Here is a 13,937-nt window from a genome sequence, read left to right on the forward strand (position 1 = left end):
GGTACGAGAACGCAACACGATAACACACGATAATGACACAATACAAGACATAGGTCAACATCGAATGGAGCTGACAAAACTAAAATTACAATTAGAAGAAATAGACAACGATCTAAAAAGTAACAAACAAAATTTCTTCGCGAAAAAACAATTCGTATATCCAATGGCGACAAGTGGAACAATCACGATAACAATAATAATAATATTAATTGTACTTTACATAGTTATAAGAAACAAAAATAAAAGAAGAAAGCGACCACTAATTAGGATATACGACGAGGAGCGATCCGAACCGATCGATCGACTCCCGAAACCAATATTAAAACGTAGCCTAAGCACGCGATTTTAGATAAGAAAAACGATTATATTTAAATATTGTAAACGTGGAAAACAAACAAAACTGTAAACTAGAATAAGAAAATAATATAAAAGAAAACATATAGTATATATATATATATATATATATTGGAAAACTTAAGACTCAAGAAAAACAGATAAATTCTTTAAAATAGAAAACGTCGTACCTCCGTTTTCTTTTCCAACGGGGGAAGGGTGTTATAGTCCCAGAAAAGGCTATATATTTAATTAATGAATATATATATATATATATATATATATATACATATATAATTATAATGATGCAAGAATGCATTGCGACCGAAGCGATAATCGCACGAGCCGCTGACGCAGCGAGCCACGCGCCCGAGATCGAGCGCGAACACGAGACCGGAAAGCGCTCTCGGAGACGCACCGGAAAGGTGTCGCTGAATTGCAAGAAGTACAAGCGAGGAAATTCGACTTTGAACTTCCTCGCCTGCACTAAAAGGTGAACCAGCGAATTCAGCAACATAACCATATTTGGTCATATTGCTAAGGGATCCCCTCCGAAAAACCATGCAGTTCGGAGGGAAGAACAGCACCCGCCGCGATGAAGCGACGGGCAGTCGTTAATGAGATCCTATCGAGTAATCGTCACGGGCAGTTATTAAATAAATCGAGATACACGAATAACTAAAAGATATACGCGCGCCGGAGATAAGTCGACGTGTATCATACGATAGTGTCTACGAGAGAAACCGCTCTCTCACTTTACCCGACAGTACGCGCGAGTGAAATAACGTCCGCAGAGAGCAATGACAAAATATCATACTATAGATTTAATTAAAATATCATTTATTGTTTAAAAATAAAAAAGATAATAAAAAAGTGGTTAAACGACATTACAAAAGGAGTGAAATAAAAATCATTAAAATAAAAAGGAGGCCACTGCCCGCCGTATCCCCGGCATCCCTACATGATCCCGAAAAATCCTGTGCCCCCTCCCGGAGGCACAACACGACATATACATCGTAACTCTAGTACCAACTCGGTAATCACCAATCATAGGCTTGAGTTTAACCATGATTTTGATTGGGACAACGTTAGAGTACTTGATGAGGCTCCCTTTTATACGAAGAGGCTCATCTCTGAGATGTTCTTTATAAAAAGACAAAAAAATGGACTGAATTTACAGACTGACACGGAAAATTTTCCGAACGCCTACCATGACATTGTTAACTCGCTTCCAAAAATATAGTAGTGGGAACACATTATATAAACACGTAACTCGATGTATAATCCGACAGTATTTGTTCGACCGTCACAGCACACTTTGTTCAGTCAACAATTGAGATCAACCATCACTGAATATCGTTAAGCATGAGTGACCAATTAATAGTTACTAAGGGATTTTCGAGTCTAACTGTTTTTGTGCATTTTACTCCAACATCCCCGATATTTGCAGGTTTCAACTGCCATTGCATTCGATACAATATTCACGGATTAGTGACTCATTTTTATCATTTTTATTGTTGACTTCCTGATTTTAAATCTGAACTTTACATTCGTCGGAGATTGTCCAAAAAAATCATTGTTAATAGGATAATTATATTTGTGTTTTTAATATTTATTTTTATTTTTATTTTTATTATCTTTATTATTTATTTATATCTTCACCAAAGACATTTCACTTATTATATTTGCGCTGATGAAGACTCAAAATAGAGCTCGAAACGTTCGTCGTATTTAATTTACATTGTTATTTTTCGGGATAAGGGTGATTTTAGGAATATTTTGCGTTTGCGATGATACTTCCGTCAATATTTTTATACCTAATCAAATTGCGACATATTAATGATTTTTGACTTTAAGTTGTTTTTACATAATATATTGGTCATTACATAAAATGTTTACACCTTAATATTGATTGAATATAATAATCACCTTTGTTAGCTATCCTGTTTATACGATATATTTGCTCTCTATAGCCTAGTATATTTAGTGATTAGATTCACATATTAAATCATGCATCCTTTCCAAACTTCTTAAATCTTCCTCATCAACCACTACCAATTCCAACCTGAATCATTCCCATTCCTCCCCCCTCCATCCCTCCTCTTCTTATTTCCGCAAAAAAAAATCTAAGTCTTCCTCGAGTCCTGCTCCCTGGTGGAACGCCACCTGCCAGGACGCAGTGGACCTTAGACGCCGCTTCCTTGCTACATATAAAAAAGTCCCCACCTATAACAACTTCCTTGCTTTTGAGAAACAGGAGGCACTGTCAAGGTATCTTAAAGCTTGTAAAACGTATCTTAAAGCTTGAAAAAAGAAAAGGTTGGAGAGAATTCTGTCAAGGAATCTCTCCACGTATGGCCATTTCCCGCATATGGCAAATAGTCAAGCGATTTAAGAATAGGCATCTGGGAGTGTCTCCTCTCTCTACTATTTCTAATTGTTCACCTTCTCCCGGTATCATCTCCGCAATTAACTCCTTGTGTCTTCCCTCTGTTTTCCATAAATGCTTTAACTCAATCTCTGAATTCCCTACCTCAACCCGTTGTTCCCTTTTCTCAACTCCTTTTCTCTCAATGAACTCAAGGTGGCCATCGCCTCCAGCAAGCTTCGTTCTTCTTCTGGCATTGACCAGATTGACTACAGAATCATCGCATCCCTCCTGGAAGAATATTTACTCGTCCTTTTGGAAATTTATAACCTCATCTTCAAATCCGGCTCTTTTCCTAGCTCCTGATCCCATTCCCTTGTCTTCCTTATCCCTAAAGGCCCCCCAGACAGGTACCGTCCTATCTCCCTAACCTCTTGCCTCCTTGAAATAATGGAAAAACTTATCCTTTTCCGCTTGGAATGATGGGTGGAATCTTCCAACCTCCTTCCACCCTCTCAGTTTGACTTTAGAAAGAAGAAGTCTTGTCAGGATAATTTGGGAATTCTCACTACAGAAATTTATACCGGATTTGTCTCGGCTCAGGACACGCCTTGTCTTTTCCTTGACATACAAGGAGCATTCGACAATGTCATCCCTAGTGTCCTGGTCTCGGATCTTGTGGGTCTCGACCTTCCAGCGGAGGTTTGCTGGTTTGCATATTGCTTGACTAGTCGTAGAGAATTACAGTTCGTGATCAACGGCTGCCTCTCTCAACCATATGTCTCGCTCAAGAGCGTCCCCCAGGGGTCTATACTTAGTCCCCTTCTATTCAATATCTACGTTCAAGGATGTGCCCGTAATTTGGCGAAGCCCTGCCGAATCCTGCAGTTTGCTGAAGACATAGTCCTCTATGCCCGCACCCTCAAGCTGCAGAATTCTATTCGATTCCTCGAGAGATCAGCCGATAGACTCTCGCGATTTCTCTTTTTTAGGGGTTTGGTGATATCTCCCGCTAAATCGGGTTTTGTCATATTCACTCAGAGAAGAGGCACAATCTCACCACCTTTACTCTTACTTTGGAAGGAACCGACCTAAAACCGGTTGACTCCCACAAATTTTTAGGCATCCATTTAGATCGCAAACTGAATGGTCACTCTCATGTGACCTCTCTCATACACAAATGTAACAAACTAACCAACCTACTTAAATCTATTTGTGGGGTTTGGTGAGGCGCGGATCCAGAGTCTCTTCTCATGATCTACAAATCTCTCGTGCGAGGTTCTATCGAATACGGGTGTTTCTTTCTTCCCTTCCATAAGAAATTGATGGAAGGCCTCGAAGTGGTCCAACGCAGGGCACTGCGATGTTGTAGAGGTGTGAGACGTACCACTCCTATCAACATACTTTACGCCGAGACTGGCAATTGAAATTTCGATTAACTTACCTAAATCTTATCTAAGTTCGTCCTTAAGTCCTTAGCTCTTGCTACCAGTCCATTGGTGGATAGGCTGCGTGACCTGCAGACATCCATATCAGTTAACAATAACCGGTTTTGTCTCTCCGAGAGGTTCCTCCTTTACAGGGCCTTTACCTCTGTCGCGCATCTCAGGGGCATCGTCGCCTCGTTCACCAACTTACCTATATTTTTATTTACCTATGATACCCTGTTTCTTTTTCCAGATATCCAGGTTACTCCTCCTTGGGAGGTCGACAGAATGGTGAATTCCCCCTCGCCCTCCTCCGAATTCTGCCTCATTTATTCCCGCTTTAACCATTTGCGGACGGAGCGTCCGCAGTTGTAAACAGAATTGGGCAGCTATTTGCCGACACTCGTCCGCAAAGGGTTAATACACAATCTGTTTTTCACAGACGCATCTAAGAGGGAGGGTTCTCGCTTTGTAGGATTGTCTTTTTATTCCCCCTTTCTTGAAGCTAGCGAACTGTATAGAGCTAGTGGTAGTTTTTCTATCTTTTCTGCTGAATGCCTAGCTATAATTATAGCTTTAGATCATATTCTCCACAATAATATTAAAAGTGCAGTAATTTTCACGGACTCACTGAGCATCATTAATAAGATCTCTTCTAGAAAAATCTACCATGACACGAACTATCTTATTCTAACTTTAAAAAACAAATTGAGATCCGCCTCTTTGCAGGACATTGCTGTTGACCTCATTTAGATTCCTACTCACATCGGGATCCCGGGGAACGAGACGGCTGACAAATTGGCCAAGAGAGCAATAGGTGAGGGCCTCTTAATCGATTACCTGTCCCTTCACTCTGACCTATATTCGCTTTCACGTGTAAATCTAATTGCTCTCACTCGAAACTTTTTAATCGAGCGGTCTCGCACAACGGGATCCGATTATTTCCAGGAATATACGTACTCCCCTCTCAAACCCTTGTTCCTGGGCGGGGGTTTCGGGAGATCAGCGGTGGTTCTCGTCTGCCGGGTGCGTTCTGAACACTACAACTTGAATTCTAGTCTTCACCGCTGTAAGATCGTCCCGTCTCCGTCATGCGACTATAGACATCCTGTACAAAACATTGATCATATTTTATGGCATTGCCAGACGTACCGGACTCAACGTATTCCTCTAATCTCCTCCTTGCGTGAATGCTTCCCTTTGTCTCCCCCTCCCAGCGTCTCTTCCATTCTTAAAAACTCTTCTGTAAAAATCCTAAACCCAATCCTGTCTTTCCTCAAAGCTTGTCATTTGAAAATATAGTTAGTGACTGACTTTTAAGAAAGGGAGGGAGGGAGAGGGAGAGAGAGGGAGGGAGAGGGGAAGAGAGAGAGAGGGGGAGAGAGAGAGAGAGAGAGAGAGAGAGAGAGAGAGAGAATCATTATAAATATACATTTACAAAAAAAGCTTACAATATACATATATACAATTATACATATATACAATTAAAACACATAATTATGTTAAAGTAAAAATGTGTAACTTGCTAGTCGCAAATTCAGAATTTTTCTTAAAAATAACTATGTGTTTTTTTTACGCCAATTGATTTGTCTCATTATTCTGTGCATAAAAGTATTAGGGTAAGATAATCGAAAAATGAATATTTTACGAAGTATCCCAGCAACACCGAATATAAATATTATATAACTTAGAAGTAACATGTAATATAACATATGTTACATTCTAAAAATATAATTATTATATAACTTAAGAGTAAATATGTAATGTAATATATGTTACACTATATGTATATTATAGTTACATAACTTTATTTTATATTTACAACATAACTGAGTTATGAAACTATTATATTACTTAGTTATAGTAAGTGAATAGTAATATAACTGTTATATTGTGTGTTACATAACATTTGTTATGTTATATTATTTATATTATATTGATAATATATAATTTGAATTACATAAAGTTTAAAACCTTATTTTTGCATAGTATGCACATTTGTATGCATATTAATTTTGGTTTTGAGCTCGCGCGGTATGTTTCTGCTAGTGACATATATAAAAAGAAAAGACGTCTTTTTTAGCAGCACATTTTCATATGCCAATTCTATTTTCATTGTTTAAATCAAAGTAAGTAGTCTTTTTTCAATAATAAACGTTTATCAAAAATCTATTAATAAATAATTAGTTTTTAAATAATTTAAATATATTACATATTTTAATACTTTATAAATAATTTTTAAATACGCAGTTATAAAGCTCATACAGCAAACGCATATCTTTTTCATGAACACCTCAATACGACAAAAATTTATTATACACGGTTCGACGACGAAAATCCCGCCACTTTGGGTATTTATCGACAGCCAATCGCTACGTCCGACAAATGCATCATATGACAAGTAATATAATATCTTACCGTGTGCTCGTGTCTTTTAGCTTTATCGGAAGTAACTGATGCTGTGAATAACGTACTGCATGCATTTGCTAATAAAAAGGTAATCCTCATTATCTTATTAATATACATTTATAAATAATAACTTAATGCAAAACATACATATTATTATTGGGTTTCTTTTGTAATCTATATTCAGTCTCTTTTTTGAAAAGTATGGTTATGCGGTAACAAAATAAGTATTTCTGATAAAATTATAAAAATAAATTATAATAATTATAATATGGTAAATAGGTTCTTTTTCATAATTTACAAAAATTATAAAGTTAAATAATTAATTCTATAAACATGGCATATTTTTTTTCATATGCCAATTCTATTTTCATTTATTTGCCAATTCTATTTCAATTTTATTGTATTTTTAACAATTAACCATACATTTTTTCACTTTCTTATTGCAACTTCCATATATGTACAAGTTAATGAAAGCTCTATAATTTCTTTCAACTAATATGATAAATATAATTTTAGTAAAAATTATGTTTATTATTATATTGGCTCGTTGAAAGAAATTAGAGCTTTCATTAACTTGCATATGAAAATTAGAAATTTTAGAACTCGCAAATTTATTTTAATGTTTCTTTATTCAGATTTTTATTGATATAACTTTTATTAAAACAATTCATATATATAGATTCCACACAGCATACACATACTGTACAAGAATAACATAGAAATGTTTAAAAGATGTTTTGCATGGTCAAAAAATATTGATTTACAATTTTGAATATAACTTATACATTTTTCTATTGCGTATTACTTTTTTCTCAATTTCATCATTTTACAATTTTATAATTTAATTATTTTATTTTACAGACTCTTTCTATGCATATCGTGGAAGTGCATAAAGTGGAGACAAATATAATAAAACAAAAAATTGTACCTTTTCTTTCACAAATATTGTGTCTTTTGTTTTTCGTAAGTAAAAATTTTATTATTTCAATAAAAAAGTATAGTATTTTAAGGTTCTTGATCTATTATTGTGGACATATGAAATTATATATATATATATATATATATATATATATAAGCAAAAAATCGTTTTAATCGTTTTCTTTATTTCAACATACTTACTTTTGATAAAATAAAATAATATACTAAAAACTTTTTTCTGAACTTCAATTAGTAAAAAATTGCAAATTTTAATCAATCGCTATGAAGTCTATTTTAATTGTAAATGGTCCGTATTCTGAGCTCACATTTATCGCTAAATGTGTCTCTAAATGTGCCTTAGATGACGCGCTAAATGTGGCGGTATTCTAAACGCACATTTAACAGCGCATTTAGAGGCGGACCGCCATGTTTAGCCTAAAGGCGCAACTTTATGGTGAAAATCCTATTCTGAGCCACATTTATAGCACATTTATGCCATATCGATAGATGCGCCGCTAAATGTGGTCGGAGGTACATTTTAGCAAGATAAAAGCGCTCTGTGCGTAACAGTTACGGTACGATTGACAAGTTTAATTGATTTTATCAACGTTATATGATTGATTTTGTTAATAAAATGGATATATATCGAGTTTCTTACAATTAATAAAGATTTTACACAACAATAATTATAATATTTGGGCACTTTAAAAATTTTCTTTATTTTAACAGTGCATCAGTGTGTAAAGCGAAGTATATAAATTGCGAAAAGTTAATACAATAGTACTAAACTAGAAAAGTACATACAAAAGTACAAAATAAATACAAAAATATATACAAAAGTACGAAAGTACATAATCATGGATGTATTTTGGAAGATATTGATCATACGATTGAAGTTCGGGAAATAAATGCAGTACGTGAATGTGAGTCGCGAGTGTTTCGAAATAGAATAGATGCTTTTGAAATTTATAATGAAGTTGTAAATTTATCTTATGGCGCGTAATTGACCGCGCAATAACCAATCACAGTGCCGCTATAAACGAGCAATTCGCATGATGTATGACATGATAGTCAAAATGTACCTCTAAGCTAAAGGCGCTATAAATGTGCGGTGAGAATATGACGGATCTTAGTCGTATTACCAGAACATTTATCAGCGCCTCTAAAAGTGATCTATAAATGTACGCTCAGAATACGAACCAATGTGTTTATTGAAAACATTGGTTTAGATTTTTATTATATTAATTTATTATATTAATTTATATTTTTTGTTATTGTTCTAACAAATAAGAATCAAAAAGTTTGTTAAATGTTTAGCTTTTTCAAAATGTCATGTTTTTCTCATTTCTAACGTCATATTTAACAGCTCAACAATGACAGATTATAAGCCTTAAAGAAATATAATTAGTAGCTTGAAATTTGCAATTTCTTGATTATTTTTTAATATTTTATATTTTTTTGGAGGGAATTTATGTTTGTTTAAAATATTCCCATCATGCCAAAAAGTATTCGGTATTTGTCAAAAAGACGAAGAAATCAATTGATAAATTGTGAAATAAATCGTAATAAATATTTAAATACATCTGAGTCAACTATTGCGAATAATGCGCATAATTTGGAAGAAATAATTACTTTTGATAATGCAGAAAACTTTAATAACACACTTAGTACAGATACTACTTATACAATGTTCCAAAATGTAAACAAATGCAATGAACTCTTAATAGAAACGCGGTATAACAAAGAAAGCGACAATACATTACAATGCAACAGTCCTACATTAACAAATACATTAACATATACATTAACAGATTTTCATTCTAATAATACTGATGATACTTTGTGGCAGGATTTACAAACATTAATTGTCGAACATAATATTTCACATTATACTGCTAACAAATTATTAACTATTCTTAGAAAACATGGTCATATAAATTTACCTAGTGATGTAAGGAGCTTAGTTAACACACCACGAAACGCGTCCGTAAAAATTAAAGTAATAGGCGGTGGCCACTATGCACATTTTGGTATTTCTTCTTTTCTCGAACGATCTATTAAAATTTATTCCAAATGCATTTAAAAAAACGAAATAAAGTTAAACATTAACATTGATGGTTTACCAATCTCCAAAAGTTCAGGTAGTCAGTTGGTCTATTTTAGCATCCATTGAAAGAATAGATGTTTATACGTCACTATTTATAATTGGCGTGTATCACGGTATGTGTAAACCAAGTGATGTCCTAATGAGTTTTTGAAAGATTTTGTCGATGAATTTCTCCTCCTTAATCAAAATAGTATAACTGTTTCTAATAAAAAATATGTAGTTTTTCTTAATGCAATCTTGTGTGATGCTCCAGCTAAATCTTTCATAACATGTACCAAAGGTCATACAGGATATTTCGCATGTCCGAAATGTGTTCAAAAAAGCAAATTTATACAAAATCGAGTAATTTATTCAGAAATCAACAGTATTTTGCGTACGAATGACACATTTAAAAATCGTGTACACATTGAACATCACACAAGGGACTCTATTTTGGAAAACCTTTCTATTGGCATGGTGTCTCAAATTCCACAAGACTACATGCATCTTGTTTGCCTTGGTGTTATGAAAAGATTATTACAAATTTGGTTAAGAGGAAACAAACACGTACGACTATCAATGGACAATATTCATAAAATATCCAATCATTTAATATCAATCAAGCCTTATATTCCATTTGAGTTTGCAAGAAAACCTAGAGGATTAAACGATATCGATCAATGAAAGGAATTTCGCCAATTTTTATTATACACTGAAATTGTCATTATGAAATTAATATTATCTCTGGTGTTGTGTACCAACACTTTCTTTGTCTAAGTATTGCTATAAGAATTTTAATAGATCCGCATCTATGTGTAAAGTTCAATGCTTATGCTAATTCTTTATTGTCATGGTTTGTTTCTCGCTATGGCGAACTTTATGATGAGAAGTATCTTTCGTATAACGTTCATAATCTTCTTCATCTCGCTAATGACATACAAACTTTTGGTTCTTTGGATAATTTTAGTTGTTTTAAGTATGAAAATTATATGCAAAAAATAAAAAAAGAAACTACATAAATGTGGAAAACCTTTGCAAGAATCGTATATCTGAGGAATTACAACTTTCCATTAAACAATGTTGTGTAATGCAATATCCAATTGCTATTTATAAAAAAAATAAAATTTGTTATTTACAGTTTAAAACTTTTAAAATTTCCATAAAAAAATTTGATAACTGCGCGTTACTTGATGATAATTCTGTTATTTGTGTATTAGAAATATTGGAAGACAATCACGTATTATCTATTCGTATACAACGTTTTTTACAGTCACAGTCTTTTTTTACAATCCCATGTTATTCGCAAAAGTTAGACATATCTTTTATAACAAATAGTAATACCTCAGATATTATACAAGTTCCAGCAACACGAATAAAACGAAAATGTCTAAAATTAAAACAATTAGATGAAGTTGATTCCTATATCGTCATACCGCTTTTACATGCCAATAATTAGATAGACAATAATATAAGCACATAGATTTCTTTATTTTTAATATTTGAACTTACGTACATGAAAAATGCATAGAAATTTTAATTTTTATAACATAAATACTATAAAAATGTAAAAAAGTAAAACAAATAAATATACAGAGTATGTCAAAATCGTCTCCAAATTGATCAGAAAGTCTGCCTTTAAAATATAATCCGGTAGTTGTGGAGCATCCTGTATAATATAAAAAATAACAATACTTACATACAATTAATCATATATGTTATAATATATATGTATAATAATGTATGTAATATATGTAATTATATATACAGGATGTTTCAGATCACTCGTATCACCCTTTTATCTCGGAAACAGGTCGTTTTAGAGAAAAATGTTTCAGACAAAAGTTGTACGGTTTTGAGGAAGCCATAAGATGATACCATTGGTTTGATCTTGAATAGTTGTTTGAAAGTCATGTAAAGGTCACCTTGAATTTTTTAAATGAGACACCCTATATATTATTGCATATTCTTGTAGCTTACCTTGGGAGCTTTCCAAAACACTTATGATAAAGTATTTTTCATTAAGTATTTCTTGAGTTATGAGACTTGAAAATTGCAATATTTTGACATAAAATACAAGATATCTCGTAAAATATTTATTTTTCGATTATCTTACCCTAATACTTTTATGCACAGAATAATGAGACAAATCAATTGGCGTAATTAAAATATATAATTATGTTAAAGTAAAAATGTTTAACTACTAATTGCAAATTCAGATTTTTTCTTAAAGATAACTATGTGTTTTCTTTACATCACTTGATTTGTTTCATTATTTTATGCATAAAACTATTAGGGTAAAATAATCGAAAAATGAATATTTTACGAGATATCTTGTATTTTATGTCAAAATACTGCAACTTTGAAGCCTTATAACTCAAAAAATACTTAATGAAGAATACTTTGTCATAAGTGTTTTGGAAAGCTCTCAAGATGAGCTACAAGAATATGCAAAAATATATAGGGTGTTCCATTTAAGAAATTTAAAATGACCTTCACGTGACGTTCATGTGACTCTTGAAGGTCAAACTAATGGCACCATCTTATGACTATCTTAGAACCGAACAACTTTTGTCTGAAACATTTCTTTCTACCTTGCTTTATTTTTCAGATATTTAGGTGTCTCAATATAAATGCCTCACCCTGTATTGTATATACATATATATATGTTTAAAGAAGATTCTTAATGAAAAAAGGGTGCGTATGGGTGTACTTGAACCGAGTAATATTTCTCTCCCGGTCTCTTGGTGTATGGAAAATGCGTAAATGTTTTTAGAGTGGATAGTATAGTGAGTCACGTGGTACGTACAGTTAGTTAGACAAGAACAGAACGGTCTCCATTCAACTATCTCTCTCTGACCGCTCGAGGACAAAGGAGTGCTCCTTCTAGTATGGTTACAGTTCACTGCACTTTACACACGTCTACTTCATCTTGTACATGGTTTCATTATATCATGGCTTTGCATATGCAAAATATGCAATAAGTAGGAACTAAATATGTTAATGTTTTTTGAGAAATATGTATATATAACACTATATATCTAATGTCATACACTTTTCTTATTTTTATCTGTACGTAATATAAATGAAAATAAATTGTCTATTAGAAATACAATTAGATATTGAATATAAAATTATGCTTTTTTTGTATTTTATACCATAATGAATGAAATTATTAAAACGTATTTTTATAATAGCATTCAATATACATATTATGTAAATACATATATTTATTATTATGGTAATTATTTACTATAGGGGGGGCTGCTCCAATGACCTTGACCTTGACATATGTATATGTATTGTCAAGGTCACTATCCTGAATAATGTTCAAAAGATTTTAGCCGTCGCTCGTTGTTTCTCAAAAAGTTATTAAGAAAAAAAGTTCAACAAATAGGATATTATTATTCGTTCGTAGGAATAGTTATATAATATATTTTATATTGTATATTGTATAATTTTATTTAATTTATTTTATTTATTCATTTACATTTTCATTTTAAGGATACTTAATAGTCATTACTTCGAGAAAAGCATCTAATCGTTTTTCAAAATCAAATCTCTTTTTAAATATAAACTCTGCTAAATAATGATTAAAATGTTCTTCTTTACGACCATACTCTCAGTGAATAACATAATACAAAAGGATACAGTCTATACACATACACACACACATACACGGGGGGGTGTAAGGGGGGCCTTTGCCCCCTCCCCCCTCCTGCACCCACCCCGTCCACCTGGCTTTGCATATACGTTGCAAGACAAAGCAAAGTTCACATGGGTTTGCAACTTTCCACGCGAAGCGAAAAAAATGACGAGGACAGCCCACCGCTAGGCCGCTAAATAATAATTGCTATTCTATTGTTCTTATCAACACTTCTCGTCTATGCCGCTGGTAACCGCGAGGCAATGGCGCCTACTTACGCCGCGCGCGCTTAGCGACCGGCCTAGCGGTGAGCCATTTTTTTTGCGGCGGGCTGATACTCGTGCTGATTCGTCTATCTTTGTTAATTAATTTCTCGGTAATTATCACGAAAATGGCAAAATGGTACAGGACTTTTCTATTCGGTTTGACCTCCTCTATCTGCCCTTGAACTATGGGGCGGTCGCGACCGGACACCCTGTATACACATATACACATATACAGGGTGTCTCATAACTAATGAGCCAACGCTCGTGAGTGGATAAAGTACAGTGAACCAAACAAAAAAGTATTAAGTCATTTTGTGATTTTCGCAATAATTATTAAAATATTAATTAAAAACGCTTAGCGAACAATATTATACATATCTACAAGATGTCCGATAATAATTGCCCCAACTCTCTAGGGCAGATAGAGCAGGTCAAACTGAACATGAAAGTCCTGTATCATTTTGCGATTAGCGCAATAATTATTGAA

At 33.4% G+C, this 13,937-nt stretch overlaps 1 pseudogene; it reads left to right on the forward strand.

The window, feature by feature from the left end:
* The first annotated feature begins 9,142 nt into the window (after positions 1 to 9,142).
* Positions 9,143 to 10,997, forward strand: LOC140666926 (uncharacterized; annotated as a pseudogene).
* Positions 10,998 to 13,937: the final 2,940 nt, after the last annotated feature.

Source organism: Anoplolepis gracilipes, chromosome 6, assembly GCF_047496725.1.
Source record: "Anoplolepis gracilipes chromosome 6, ASM4749672v1, whole genome shotgun sequence".
NCBI classification, from domain to species: Eukaryota; Metazoa; Arthropoda; class Insecta; order Hymenoptera; family Formicidae; genus Anoplolepis; species Anoplolepis gracilipes.